This window comes from Parasteatoda tepidariorum, chromosome 1, assembly GCF_982258835.1.
Source record: "Parasteatoda tepidariorum strain Cologne lab strain chromosome 1, Ptep-v5.0, whole genome shotgun sequence".
Lineage (NCBI taxonomy): Eukaryota > Metazoa > Arthropoda > Arachnida > Araneae > Theridiidae > Parasteatoda > Parasteatoda tepidariorum.
The window spans coordinates 135839669-135852526 of record NC_141755.1 but is presented as its reverse complement, the minus strand read 5'-3'; positions in this window follow the sequence as shown (position 1 = coordinate 135852526).

The window sequence follows — 12858 nt, the reverse complement described above, 5'->3', positions numbered from 1 at the left end:
GCATTTTTGAAACCCTATTTACATACTTTCCTGCCCTTTTTAAATCCTATTTTTACCTAATTTTTATCTTACGTTTAGAACTGTAAACAATAACACTATTAGAATCATTAAAATTGATTTTTAATGCTTTTAGGCGAAAAAAATATATTACTTCGAAGCGTTGGCTTCGCCAAACTAATAAAAAGAAAGATTCTGTCATAAATATGGAAACCTGAAGGAAAAGAAAATCCCATTTGTTGATTTTAAACAAGAGAAGGAAAAATAAAATAAATAAGAAAAAAACTTTCTTCCCTCACCTTTTCACAAATTTAAAAAGTTGGCATGCAGTCAAAGAAGTATTAAACTATGATTTTGAAAACGATAATTTGATATTTAAGCTCAAATTTTATTCAATCTTTTTTAGACGTTTTCAATTTTATTATTTCTTTCTTTTAGCCATACCGTGTTACAAAATCAATATAACTTCTGTTCAAAGTTTTAAAGAATAGATATTCTAATTTAAAAGAAAGATAGTACTTTTTTGGTAGAGAGAGATTTAAAAAAAGTCTGGATAAAAAAAAGGCTTAAAAGATCATTCACTGCATTTGAAATGAAATATAATTTTTAGTACTTTTCAATCAGTGGGTCAAAAATGCTCTAAAACAGCCATGTTTGGAGAGAAAGGAAGAGGTAATATCAAATAAAACACCACACATTTTGGTTAAAATAAAAATATTTAAAACTATTTAATAGCTTTAAAATTATTTAATATATTTAAAATTAATTAATGTATTTGAAATTATTTAGCATATTTATACTTTTTTTTTATCTCGTATAACAAATTAAAGGCTCATCTATATTCAGATCACAAATGTAGTAAAAAAAACGCTTTAAAATTAAAGAGTAAAATTTTAGATGTGATCTATAACATGTATTTTGTTTCCGAACTGCTAGCATTCGTTTGTTTAGAATCGTGTAACATGCGTCAAGGTTAGGGGGGATTGTGAAATGAGATACTTTGTGACAAAGGGTATGGGGTGTCAAAAAATTTTGAAAAAAAAGTGCAAATTAAAGTCATTCATTTATGGACGGCCCCACTGCAAAAAGCTCTTTAACAACCAATGAAATTATCGGAAAATTTCCAAAGTAAAATTCATCAATATCTTTTAACAATATAATAATATTATGAGAGACAGGTTTTTGTAGGTTCGTTTTATATATATGTCATGTTACGTCTTTAAAGGCTAGATAATTGAAGAGACTTATACGGCTTCTGTTAAAAAGGCATTTTATTTCGTTAGATGGAGTATTGCAAACATTATGCGTGGGATATTTACATCAGGTTTCCCCCTTTACAGGGATTGTTTGGCTTGGCCCAGCTTTATCTAGCCATTGAAAATATGAGAAAGACACGCAATTTTGCCTGTCCTGAGTTTTTAAAGTGAGATTCTGAGAGGGCGTGGTTGCAAGTATCTTCTTATCTGAATGAAACGTCATTCAATTTATAAAATTTAGAGGTTTTGATTCGCTAAAAGTATTTCGCCACTCTGACGGTGGGAACTTTCTGGGACTATCTTCATTTGACGAATTATTACCCATTAACTTCAGAAAATATCTTTTATCTGGCCTTATCTGGTTCATCTTGACTTTTTATGGCTCTTTGTGAGAGACCGACTTCTACATCTTAAACTTGATAAGAAACATATGTTTTAAGCTTACCAGTTAATATAGAATGACTCGTATGAGAAATTCTATATTACATCCCCCCTCCGAAAAAATTTCATTTACTATTAAATTTAGAATCTAGGGTAAAATTATGGTTAATTACTTGCAACCCCTTCCATCAGAATTTTCAATAAAATTATAAGAAAACACACATTAAATTATCAAATAAAAATCTTCAAGCAAAACAAAAATAACAAATGTAAAGTAAAAGCTGTGTACAAGAAAACATGCATAGCTATTAAGTATAACATTATGTAATGTTTACATCAAATTATCTTCTATAGTTAATGTATCAAATTTTATGCACACATAAACATATAGCAAAAACATAAACAAAAATATTTAGAGTCTCTAATCTTATTAAATATTTTTTTTTCTTCGAAAAATTCTGTTTAATAACACCACAAAATACTGTAAGTGAAGATTCTTTTTGTTTTTTAAGTTAATATAAAGAAAACAAATTAGAAATAATAAACTTAAAAACACATACACAGAATTTCATTATTCACATATATTTCTAAAGTGAATGAAAGAAATAAGAAAAGGACACAATTGTGTCGTTACTCTAGAATTTAATATTCTAGTATCGTTAAGGGCTTGTTACTGGATACAAAGTTGTAGTCCCCAAAAGAAGGAGAACAATCTTGTATCTCAGCAATATTGATACGGAAGATCCTATCTCAAAATACAATAATGAAAAATATTATTTGTTTTTGTTTATATCATATGAGAAATTTCATCCCATAGTGTCCTTCTCTTTTAAAAATCTTTTCCTCTTCAAGAACAGGGCAACAACACCTTCCAGGCCAGGGATCGTTCACATGCATGGGAGTGGAGTCAGAATACTAACACTTCCCCCCGTCCCGCCGCGACGCTTTCATCTTGTTCAATTTTCTACCGTGGTCGCAGGGACTAATATAGGGGATATCTTTATCTATGCCTGGTAATATGAATGAAACCAAAATATAATAGCAAGCCTATCCCTATTTCATAAAAAAGAAAGGGCTGGATGGTTAAACTATACAGAATAGTCATAAAATATACCTTTAATATACTTTACCAGGCCGGGATAGCCTGGTTGGTAGGGCACTGGGGCCATGTCCAAGTGATCGTGGGTTCGATCCCTGCCGGCCGAAGACTGTATGGTGACTGATGCATGTTAAATCTGTGGAGTCGCAAAGTCCTCCATTTTCCCATAACAAATCAAAATCTCTGGGGGTACTGAATTGGAGGTTGATCGTTCTCTGTTTCAGGTCAAAAATTAAGATCAAAATGTGGATGAATGAATGGATGTATGAATGGGTCCACCCTATAAACGGGTGTGACGTATGGGTGTGGCAGAAGTCAAATTCTTGGCCAGAACAATCGCTCCCCCTCTGCCTTCATGGCATACGTCAACAGCACAATATAATATGCTCGTAATTCAGTAGAAAGATTATTTGTATGCAAATTTTAGAAATAAAACGTCGTAGGTGATGTAAGTGTACGTAAACCTTGTGGGTCGGCGCGTGTAGGTCAAAGCTGTGTTAAAAGGATGAAGAGCACCGTTGTTAAAGACATTCGCTGGAAGTGCAAGTGATTTGTTTTGTGAAACATGTCTTCAAGAAATCATTTAGACGACTTTACTCGAGGAAGAATGATTCGGAAGCTTGAGGAGGGGCGTAGTGTGACCAGTGTCGCCGAAGAGTTCGGGATCAACAAACGTGTTGTTTCTCGTGCTTGGAATGCCTTTAAAACTACTGGTACAGCTGTTCGGAAGGTTGGTGGTGGCCGTCCAAGGAAAACAACACCAAGAGATGACCGTTACATTGTCCCCCAAACGAAATGAAACCGTTTTCAGTCAGCGAGTGCCATATCTCAGCAACTGTGCACAGCCACAGGACGACAAATATCAAGATTTACAGTGGCCAGACACCTCCACAAAGGTAACTTATTTGCTAGAAGTCCTGAACGCTGCATACCTTTAAAAGTTAGCTATCGGCGGCACCGTTTGGAGTGGTGCAGAGAACACGAAACCTGGACACCTCATCAATGGAGTCGCGTCCTCTTCACAGATGAGAGTCGTTTTAATGCTACAAGCGATTCTCAACGTCAGTTGATCTGGAGAGAGGTTGGAGTTCGATTTCATCTCAATAACATCGCGGAAAGAGATCGTTACGGCGTTCCTGGAATTGTCGTCTGGGGTGGCATTATGTTAAACGGGCGGACTGAGCTTCAGATCTTCGACCGAGGTTCTGTAACTGGAGACCGCTAATGCAATGAGGTTATCCTATCCCGTGTGCGTCTGTTCCTAGGGGCCATTGGACCAGACTTCATTTTTATGGATGACAATGCTCTGCCACACCGTACTGCTAATGTTCAAGAGCTACTGGAAAGTGAAGATATCACACGAATGGATTGGCCAACTTACTCTCCAGTTCTAAATCCCATAGAGCATGTGTGGGATGCATTAGGGAGACGTTTTGCGACACGACAGTATCCTCCTGGTAACACCCATCAGCTGAAAGCTGCATTAAAGGAGGAATGGAGACGTTTACCCCAAGAACTCCTGGATAATCTGGTGCTTAGCATGGAGAGACGATGCCAAGCAACAATTACAGTAAGGGGAGGGCATCTCCCATACTAGGGAACATCTGCCAATTGTACTTACGCTTTTTCAGGCAACCATGTGTAACGCCACTATATGTCAAATAAAGTCTTTTTTTGTTCCATACCCTACTTTAAGCTTTATATTAATTTCTGCACCATTATTCTTTTACCATCGTTTAAGTACAAAATAATGTACATCATATTCAAATTTCATGTCAATCGGACGATTCCTTGTAGAGTTATGACAAAAAACGCACTTGTTGCTTCAGTTTTGCACACCAGTGTATATATATATATATATATATATATATATATATATATATATATATATATATATATATATATATATATATATATATATATATATATATATATATATATATATATATATATATATATATATATATATATATATAAGCGCTCATGCCATCAAAGCATTTAAGCCTCTTTCAACAGGTATAAGTAATAAAAAAAAGTTTTTTTTTTTTGCATTCATCTTATGTTTAATTAGTGGACTGCGGTACAATGCATCGGAATCCTTATGGTGCCCTCCCGGCTTATGCTTTACTATCACCTGAGAACGAGCTAAAGCTCAACGCTATAGCATAGCATTCCGAGGTGCGTAATTTGAAATCTTCATGCGAAAGAAATCCCTTTGGTGATTCCTTAAAGATATGACAAGATTAAGAGGCGATTAAAAACATTTTACGCGTGCTCTCTATTGTTTTAAGAAAGATAGACGCAGAAAAAAACGCGAGCGCTTTGAGGTGAATTAATTCCATTTTTTTAAGCTGCATAGAATATGCAAAAAAAGTACACCTGAACAGTTGGTGTGGAGGGCGAATCTAAGATGTTGCAAATTTCGAAAAAGAATTTTTAAACGTTTTTACATCTCAATGGATTGTATGGAATCAAAAGTTAAACCCTCATACATCTATTAGGTTTTTCTTATTGTAATTAATTTTTATGTTTTTCAAATAAAATGCTCTATAATTACAGAAAAAAATACCTAATTTATATGCTTGAAAAGTTCCTCCCATTTGTTTTAATATCATTAACTCCTATTAGAAATATAAGCAAATACAACTTCCAAATATAGATAAGGAAGAGCTTTTTTTTCTTTTTTAATCTGCCAGAATTTATTATTGAGTTTTAGTCTCATTTGACTTTCTAACAGATTGTAATCGATACGGAGAAATCAGCTTTTTGTTGTGTTTAAATGTTAAAGATTATTAAATCGTATTATATAGTTAAGAAAAAAATGATGTAATCTTTATTTATATATTGTCGTGCATACAAAATATTTATCCAATTAAATTTCGAAAGTAAAACACTTTTTTACAATGTTTAAGTCACAAAGAAGATTGTTTTAATTAAATTTAAAACTACCATCTACGTGCTGTTTTTGAAAGCTTTTCCCCAAAATTGTAAATTATTTATTATTTTTAATTATTATTTTTCGACCATTATTTTTTTATTCACTAACTCACTAACTTGATTTTATTATGATTGCCAAATAGTAATTTAAATTTTAGGAGTTTGTTATGCACGCTATTGCTCTTTGTTTATTACAGGGTTTTACATAACAGTCACCCTTAATATTTTTTCTTCTAAAGGCAGGCACTGAACTTTTACGTCCTTCGAATGTGAAGATTCCGGAAATGTTACTCATTTAACTTTACCCAGTGGGTACCTGTGAACCTAAGTCACGGAGACGATCAACATGCCACACTGCCACAGATACCCGTTTATAGGGTGGGCCACATTCACACAATAGAGAACAACACACACAGATAAACATTCATGTCCTGAGCTTTATTAAATCAACTATTTTAGATTGTGCGCGATTTTAATTATTAATAATAATAAAGTTAATTTAGTGTTAAGTAAGGTTAAATAAATGGAAGGTAAACAAAATATCAGTTAGAGTTTTTGATTGATCAGAATTCAAAAAGTAATAAGAGATAAAAAGAAACACTATTTTGTGCGTTGGAAATTTTCGTAATTAAAATTTCGTTGAATTGTCTGAATTCCACGATTTTTTTAAGAAAAGAAAAAAGATCTAAATCAAAAGTAAAAATAGCAAAACTTAGGCACATCAACCTATCTCTAGTCAAAATACATTGATTAGAGTGTGCATTTTTGAATCCAACAGCTTTCAAAGGAAAACGTAATTTGACCTCCTGGCCATAATTTATTTTAAATGAAAGTTGGAATCATTATCTTTAAAGTTTTCTTTTTACTGTTTATTTCTAAAGTGAAGAATTCTGAAAAAGAAAAATACAATACCTACATTGAATAAAATAAATTGTTTGAGTGTAACATTGATTTTAAAGTATTCAATAAAAAGACTTACTACCAATTACTCAAGACAGTGTAAATATAAGATTAACTTAATGTATCGTATGTGTAAATATAAGATTAACTTTCAATTTATATTTATTTATGTAGCTATAGGTACGATTTGCGTAAAGAAAATGTTAAATTTCATATTTCTAAAAAAAGACAAAAAGCAAAATTATTTAAAATTAAAATTTTAATAACGCTTACATATTAAAAACGGGTATGCCAAAAAATACACCGAAACTGCCCTGAAACCAAAATTGATACCTTCCATCAGGGATCTCTTCTCCAACAACGCACCATTTATTTTTCAGCAGGATTCAGCCCCATGCCACACAGCATAAGTATGCAAAGCATGGTTTCAAAATAAAGGCATAGATATATTACCAAGGCCAGGAAACAGCCCTGATCTCAATCCAATTGTAAATTTGTGGCGAAGTTTGAAAATTCTTGTACGAAAAAAACGTCCATCCAATAAAAAACAACTAAGTGCAGCTATAATTGATTCTTGGCACCATGTGATTACGAAAGATGAACTCCAAACACTCGTTCACTCGATGAAAAGACGCTGTGAAGCTGTCTTAAAAATTAAGGGTTATCCTACTAAGTATTGAATGTGTAAGTATCACTTTAAAAATATGCAAATCTAAGATAAATCTTACTATTATTTGCATAACTTTTTTGGTAATACAGATATTGTACTACTCTATTTATTATTAAATTTACATTAAATTACCTTCAATTTGATATATAAACGTTTGTATTTAAGTGAAAATTAATATATTCTACAAGCACACAAAGTTGAAAAACATGAAACTTTCAAAAAGTGTCCACATATTTGGCCACCACTGTATATATTTTTCGAAATTTTGACACCTCTCCTTTGATCTGGTATTAGTATCAAAGTTGTCATTTCAACCCAAAAAATTTAAAAAATTACCGAAGTGTCCACCAAATTATCCCCTTATAACCGGCTATTAATAATAATTTGAATGCAATAGAGAGGAATGCCTATAAGTGAAGTAGACAATAGTATACATTAAATGTAGGCCATACAGAGTTTTTTTTCCTCTTCATAGCGCAACTTACACCATCATCGATCTTAGCGACACCTGCGCTAACTATTATAAATCAAGAGACATGGATAGAATGAAATATTTTTAAAAAATGCTTTATACAGATTTCTCATCATATGTATATATTTTTCGAAATTTTGACACCTCTCCTTTGATCTGGTATTAGTATCAAAGTTGTCATTTCAACCCAAAAAATTTAAAAAATTACCGAAGTGTCCACCAAATTATCCCCTTATAACCGGCTATTAATAATAATTTGAATGCAATAGAGAGGAATGCCTATAAGTGAAGTAGACAATAGTATACATTAAATGTAGGCCATACAGAGTTTTTTTTCCTCTTCATAGCGCAACTTACACCATCATCGATCTTAGCGACACCTGCGCTAACTATTATAAATCAAGAGACATGGATAGAATGAAATATTTTTAAAAAATGCTTTATACAGATTTCTCATCATATGTATATATTTTTCGAAATTTTGACACCTCTCCTTTGATCTGGTATTAGTATCAAAGTTGTCATTTGAACCCAAAAAATTATAAAAAGATACTAAAGTGTCCACCAAATGAGCCCCTTAAAACCAGCTATTAATAATATTTTGAAAGCAATGGAGAGAAATGCCTATAAGTGAAGTAGACAATAGTATACATTAAATGTAGGCCATACAGAATTTTTTTTCTTCCTTATATCGTAATTTACACCATCATCGATCTTAGCGACGCCTGTGCTAACTATTATAAATCGAGTGACATGGACAGAATAAAATATTTTAAAAAAATGCTTTATACAGATTTCTCAGCATATGTATATATTTTTTGAAATTTTGACACCTCTCCTTCTATCTGGTTTGAGTATCAAAATTGTCATTTGAACCCAAAAATTATAAAAAATTACTAAAGTGTCCACCAAATTATCCCCTTATAACCGGCTATTAATAATAATTTGAATGCAATGGAGAGGAATGCCTGCAGTTGAAGTAGACATTAGTATACTTTAAATGTATACTATACAGAAATTGTTTTTCTCCTCATATTGTATTTTAAGCCATCATCGATCCTAGCGACACCTGTGCTAATTATTGTAAATCGAGTGACATGGATAGAATGAAATATTTTTAAAAAATGCTTTATGCAGAGTTCTTAGCATATATATATATATATTTCGAAATTTTGACACCTCTCCTTTGATCTGGTATTATTATCAAAGTTGTCATTTGAACCAAAAAATTATAAAAAATTACTAAATTGTCCACCAAATTATTCTCTTATAATCGGTTATTAATAATAATTTGAATGCAATGGAGAGGAATGCCTGCAGTTGAAGTAGACATTAGTATACTTTAAATGTATACTATACAGAAATTGTTTTTCTCCTCATATTGTATTTTAAAACATCATCGATCCTAGCGACGCCTGTGCTAACTATTATAAATCGAGTGACATGGACAGAATAAAATCTTTTAAAAAAATGTTTTATACGTATTTCTTAGTGTATGTATATGTTTTTCTTATAAGTATATGGGTGATTCTCACGAAATATGACTATTCACTGTCCCTTTCTCCAAGATCTAATACTATATTATTAAAAGAACATTTTTTTGATAAAAATTATAAATTGCATTGCTATTAGCATTTTAAAATGACTTAGCACTAGCATTGACTGTTTTGTATAGTTAAAAAATTTAATTGAACTTCAAAATATCATTTTCCAGGCATGTCCCATACAATGTTTCCAATAATAACTAGCTACAAAACTTCCCATAACATTTTCAATATCAAATTTTTTTACCTCAACCGATGTAAGCATTTCTAGAATATACGCAGAGGGTATTATTTACAAAAACTTCGTTTAAAATAATTTTTTCTGTCAGTAATTTGTTTCTCCCAAGAAAATCTGTCATTTTCCTGGCTACTCTTATTTAGTGGTTTATAACCAAAATAGATAGAGTCAGCAATCAATATCTTATGTTAATAGATTTATTAGATACCCTCCTATATGATCATGTCTTGTTGCAGGAATAAAGAATCAATTTTCTGGTTCAAAATCTATTTCAAAATTTTTTTCAAGATGAGTAAGTTTTTGTGTTGTCATTTTCCTGGCTTCTTGAAATCATTAATAACATGAACTGCATAGATTTATCTGAGTTATTTCAAGAAATCCTGTTTTTTTTTGGCAGAATGTAAACGTCTTAGGCCAAAATATTAAATTAAAGTAAAGTTATATGCTATAAAATGGCGAATTTGTCATTATCCTGGCTGTCATTCTCCTGGCTTATGAAATCCAGTACATTGAAGTGATACCAAATTTTTTTTAACTGCTAATACTGTAAGGCGGAAAAGCGAATATTAACCTAATACCAAGTTTATGTATGATTGTTATATGGTTGGTAATGTGATATCCAGTACATTGAAGTGTTACCAATTTTTTTTAACTGCTAATACTGTAAGGGGGAAAAGCAAATATTAACCTAATACCAAGTTTATGTATGATTGTTATATGGTTGGTAATGTGATATCCAGGACGTTGAAGTGTTACCAATTTTTTTTAACTGCTAATACTGTAAGGCGGAAAAGCAAATATTAACCTAATACCAAGTTTATGTATGACTAGGAGGCTTCGCCCCCTGCTCGCTAACGCTCACCAACCCCCGGAACTGCTTTCGCAGTTCATTTCGGATTGCTTCGCAATCCAATGCTCGCTTTGCTCGCTCATTGGATACGTTCTTAACGTCTAGCTTTTGTATACCTTTTTGAATACTGAAGTTCCGAAAACTTTTCACTGTAGAAAATTCTAAACCTGTACATTTCAATATTAATTTGAAATTGCAAACAGTTCACATATTTTTCTTAATCACACTATTCTAAATTTCAGTTGTTGAGAAAAGTAACTGTTGTAAGTTTTGTTTTAAAGTCTTTCCCACAAAAGGGCTAAAGCCATGTGTTGTAAAACAATATGAAATAGTAGTCTGCCACTGAACGCCGGATGTAAAGCATCGGCTTTGATGAAGATAATTTTGTATTTTTAATTCTCTGAAGGGCGCCACCTTAATAATATGGAATTTGTAAAATAAATGCATACATTTTTGATTGTTGACGAAGCCCATCATTTTGTGTTTTCATCAGTGTTCAGAAGCAGAACAACTATAAGTTTTTCATTTTATCACAAAAATATAAAATGTATAAAAAACAAAGAAAAGAGTAAGAAAATGAGTATAGTCATAGAAAAAGTTAAAATTATAATATAGTATTTGTCAGTTAAAATAAAACTTTTTGTTTAAGTCATTGCTAACAATTCCAATTTCTCCGAGGCAATTCTAAAGTATAAATTAAGGTAGTATTGTTAAGTTGAAACACAATATTTTTAGTTTTGATGTCAACAATACAATTCAAATTTTCACAAAAACGATTGTTTCCATTGTTAAGTTCAATGTCAACAATTCAAATTTTTCTGAGGCAACTCTTAACCTCTAAATATTATTTTTTTATGTACACATTTTTCTCAGTATTCAACCACAAAACAACTTAAAGTCCTCAAATTTAGCATGAAGTTGTAAAATGTAATGAAAGAGGGTCATAGCAATAATGAAAGTAGAAGTAAAGTTAGTACTGTAAAATTAAAACAATATTTTTAATCAATGAGCCAAGTTCTTCAAGAAGCAGTTGTAGATGTAGGTTGTTTATTTAAAACTTTTTATAGAATTTCTTTAAGAACACAATTGTTAATTTGGGCTTTTGGCGATACAACACTTTTAGAATTGAAGGATTTGTTACTCAAGCGCTCAGGTATCATAATTTTGATCTAGTTGCGCTTCTATGTCATTTTGATTTATGTTGCTAAGTTAACTTTCAAAAAATTTTATGGCTGGCAACAGCATTTTTATTTTTTAAGTTGTTTATTTTTGTTTCTTTTAGAATTCATTATTTTTTTAGCGAAATGTTTTTTAACCTAACAGAATTCTTTGCCGACTGTTTTCTCTATGAATGAAGAAAATAAAGTAAATATTTAACTGTTGTGAAAAGAATCTTATTTAGTTGTACAAAGTACTTCAGCCAAAATTTGGGAGCCACGTAAGAGAATTATATATATTAGATCAGAAACACATCATTAAAAGGCAGAATGCTTTGGTGTTTTCAAAACAAAGCAAACGTTGCCACCGGTGGAAAAGAAATACAGCCAAAATTTGGGAGCCACGTAAGAGAATTATATATAATAGATTGTTGTATGGTTGGTAATATGAAATCCAGGACATTGAAGTGTTACCAAATTTTTTTTAACTGCTAATACTGTAAGGCGGAAAAGCAAATATTAAATTAATACCAAGTTTATGTATGATTGTAATATGGTTGGATGTAATTAAAGTTATTTATTTATTTAATGATTGATTATTATGCACAAATTTATTCTGTACATATTAGCAACAAAAAAAAATGATTCTTTCTACAGCGGATAAAAATAATTAATTTAAGCAATTTTTGGTCCATCTAACATAAAGGCTCAAGTTGAGTTACTTACTATTAACTTAAAATGATCATTTTTTAAACTTCTAAGCTAATATGTCATTTTCCTGGTATTCAAGATTTGGCGAATTTCTATTTTTTTTTCTCGAGTGAATGTCAATAAACTGCACTGCTGTCAGTAAGATATTAATAAATGTAACTAAAGAAGTATACAAAATTGTTTTTAGATTATTTCGAAGACTTTAAATTTGAAGAAATTTTTTGGTTCGAATTGTCATATTTAGAAAGAATCATCCATACATGTTTTTGTATATGTGCTTGGAAGGGGGCTACAATCCTGTTGCAGGTGCTTTTAGCCCAGTTTAACAGATTTTTGCGATACACATTATTGGAATTATTGTGTTAATTTAGTTAAGTAAATTAATATGCTTAGTAATTGAATATTTTAGATGAATATTATCACTTTTGCTGATTCCATGTGAACATTTTTTAAACCAAGTAAAATAGGAACCTATTAAATATATAGGATAAAATTTAAAAATTAATTTGAATTTTAAGGCCACTTATTTCGCATTCAAATTTGAATTAAATTGTTTTGAACGGAATTCAACGTCATCTTAAAGGGTTACCAAAAACTAAAAAAATTACGCCAATTTCAGGAAAATTAGAGCCTGAGCAAGTTTTAC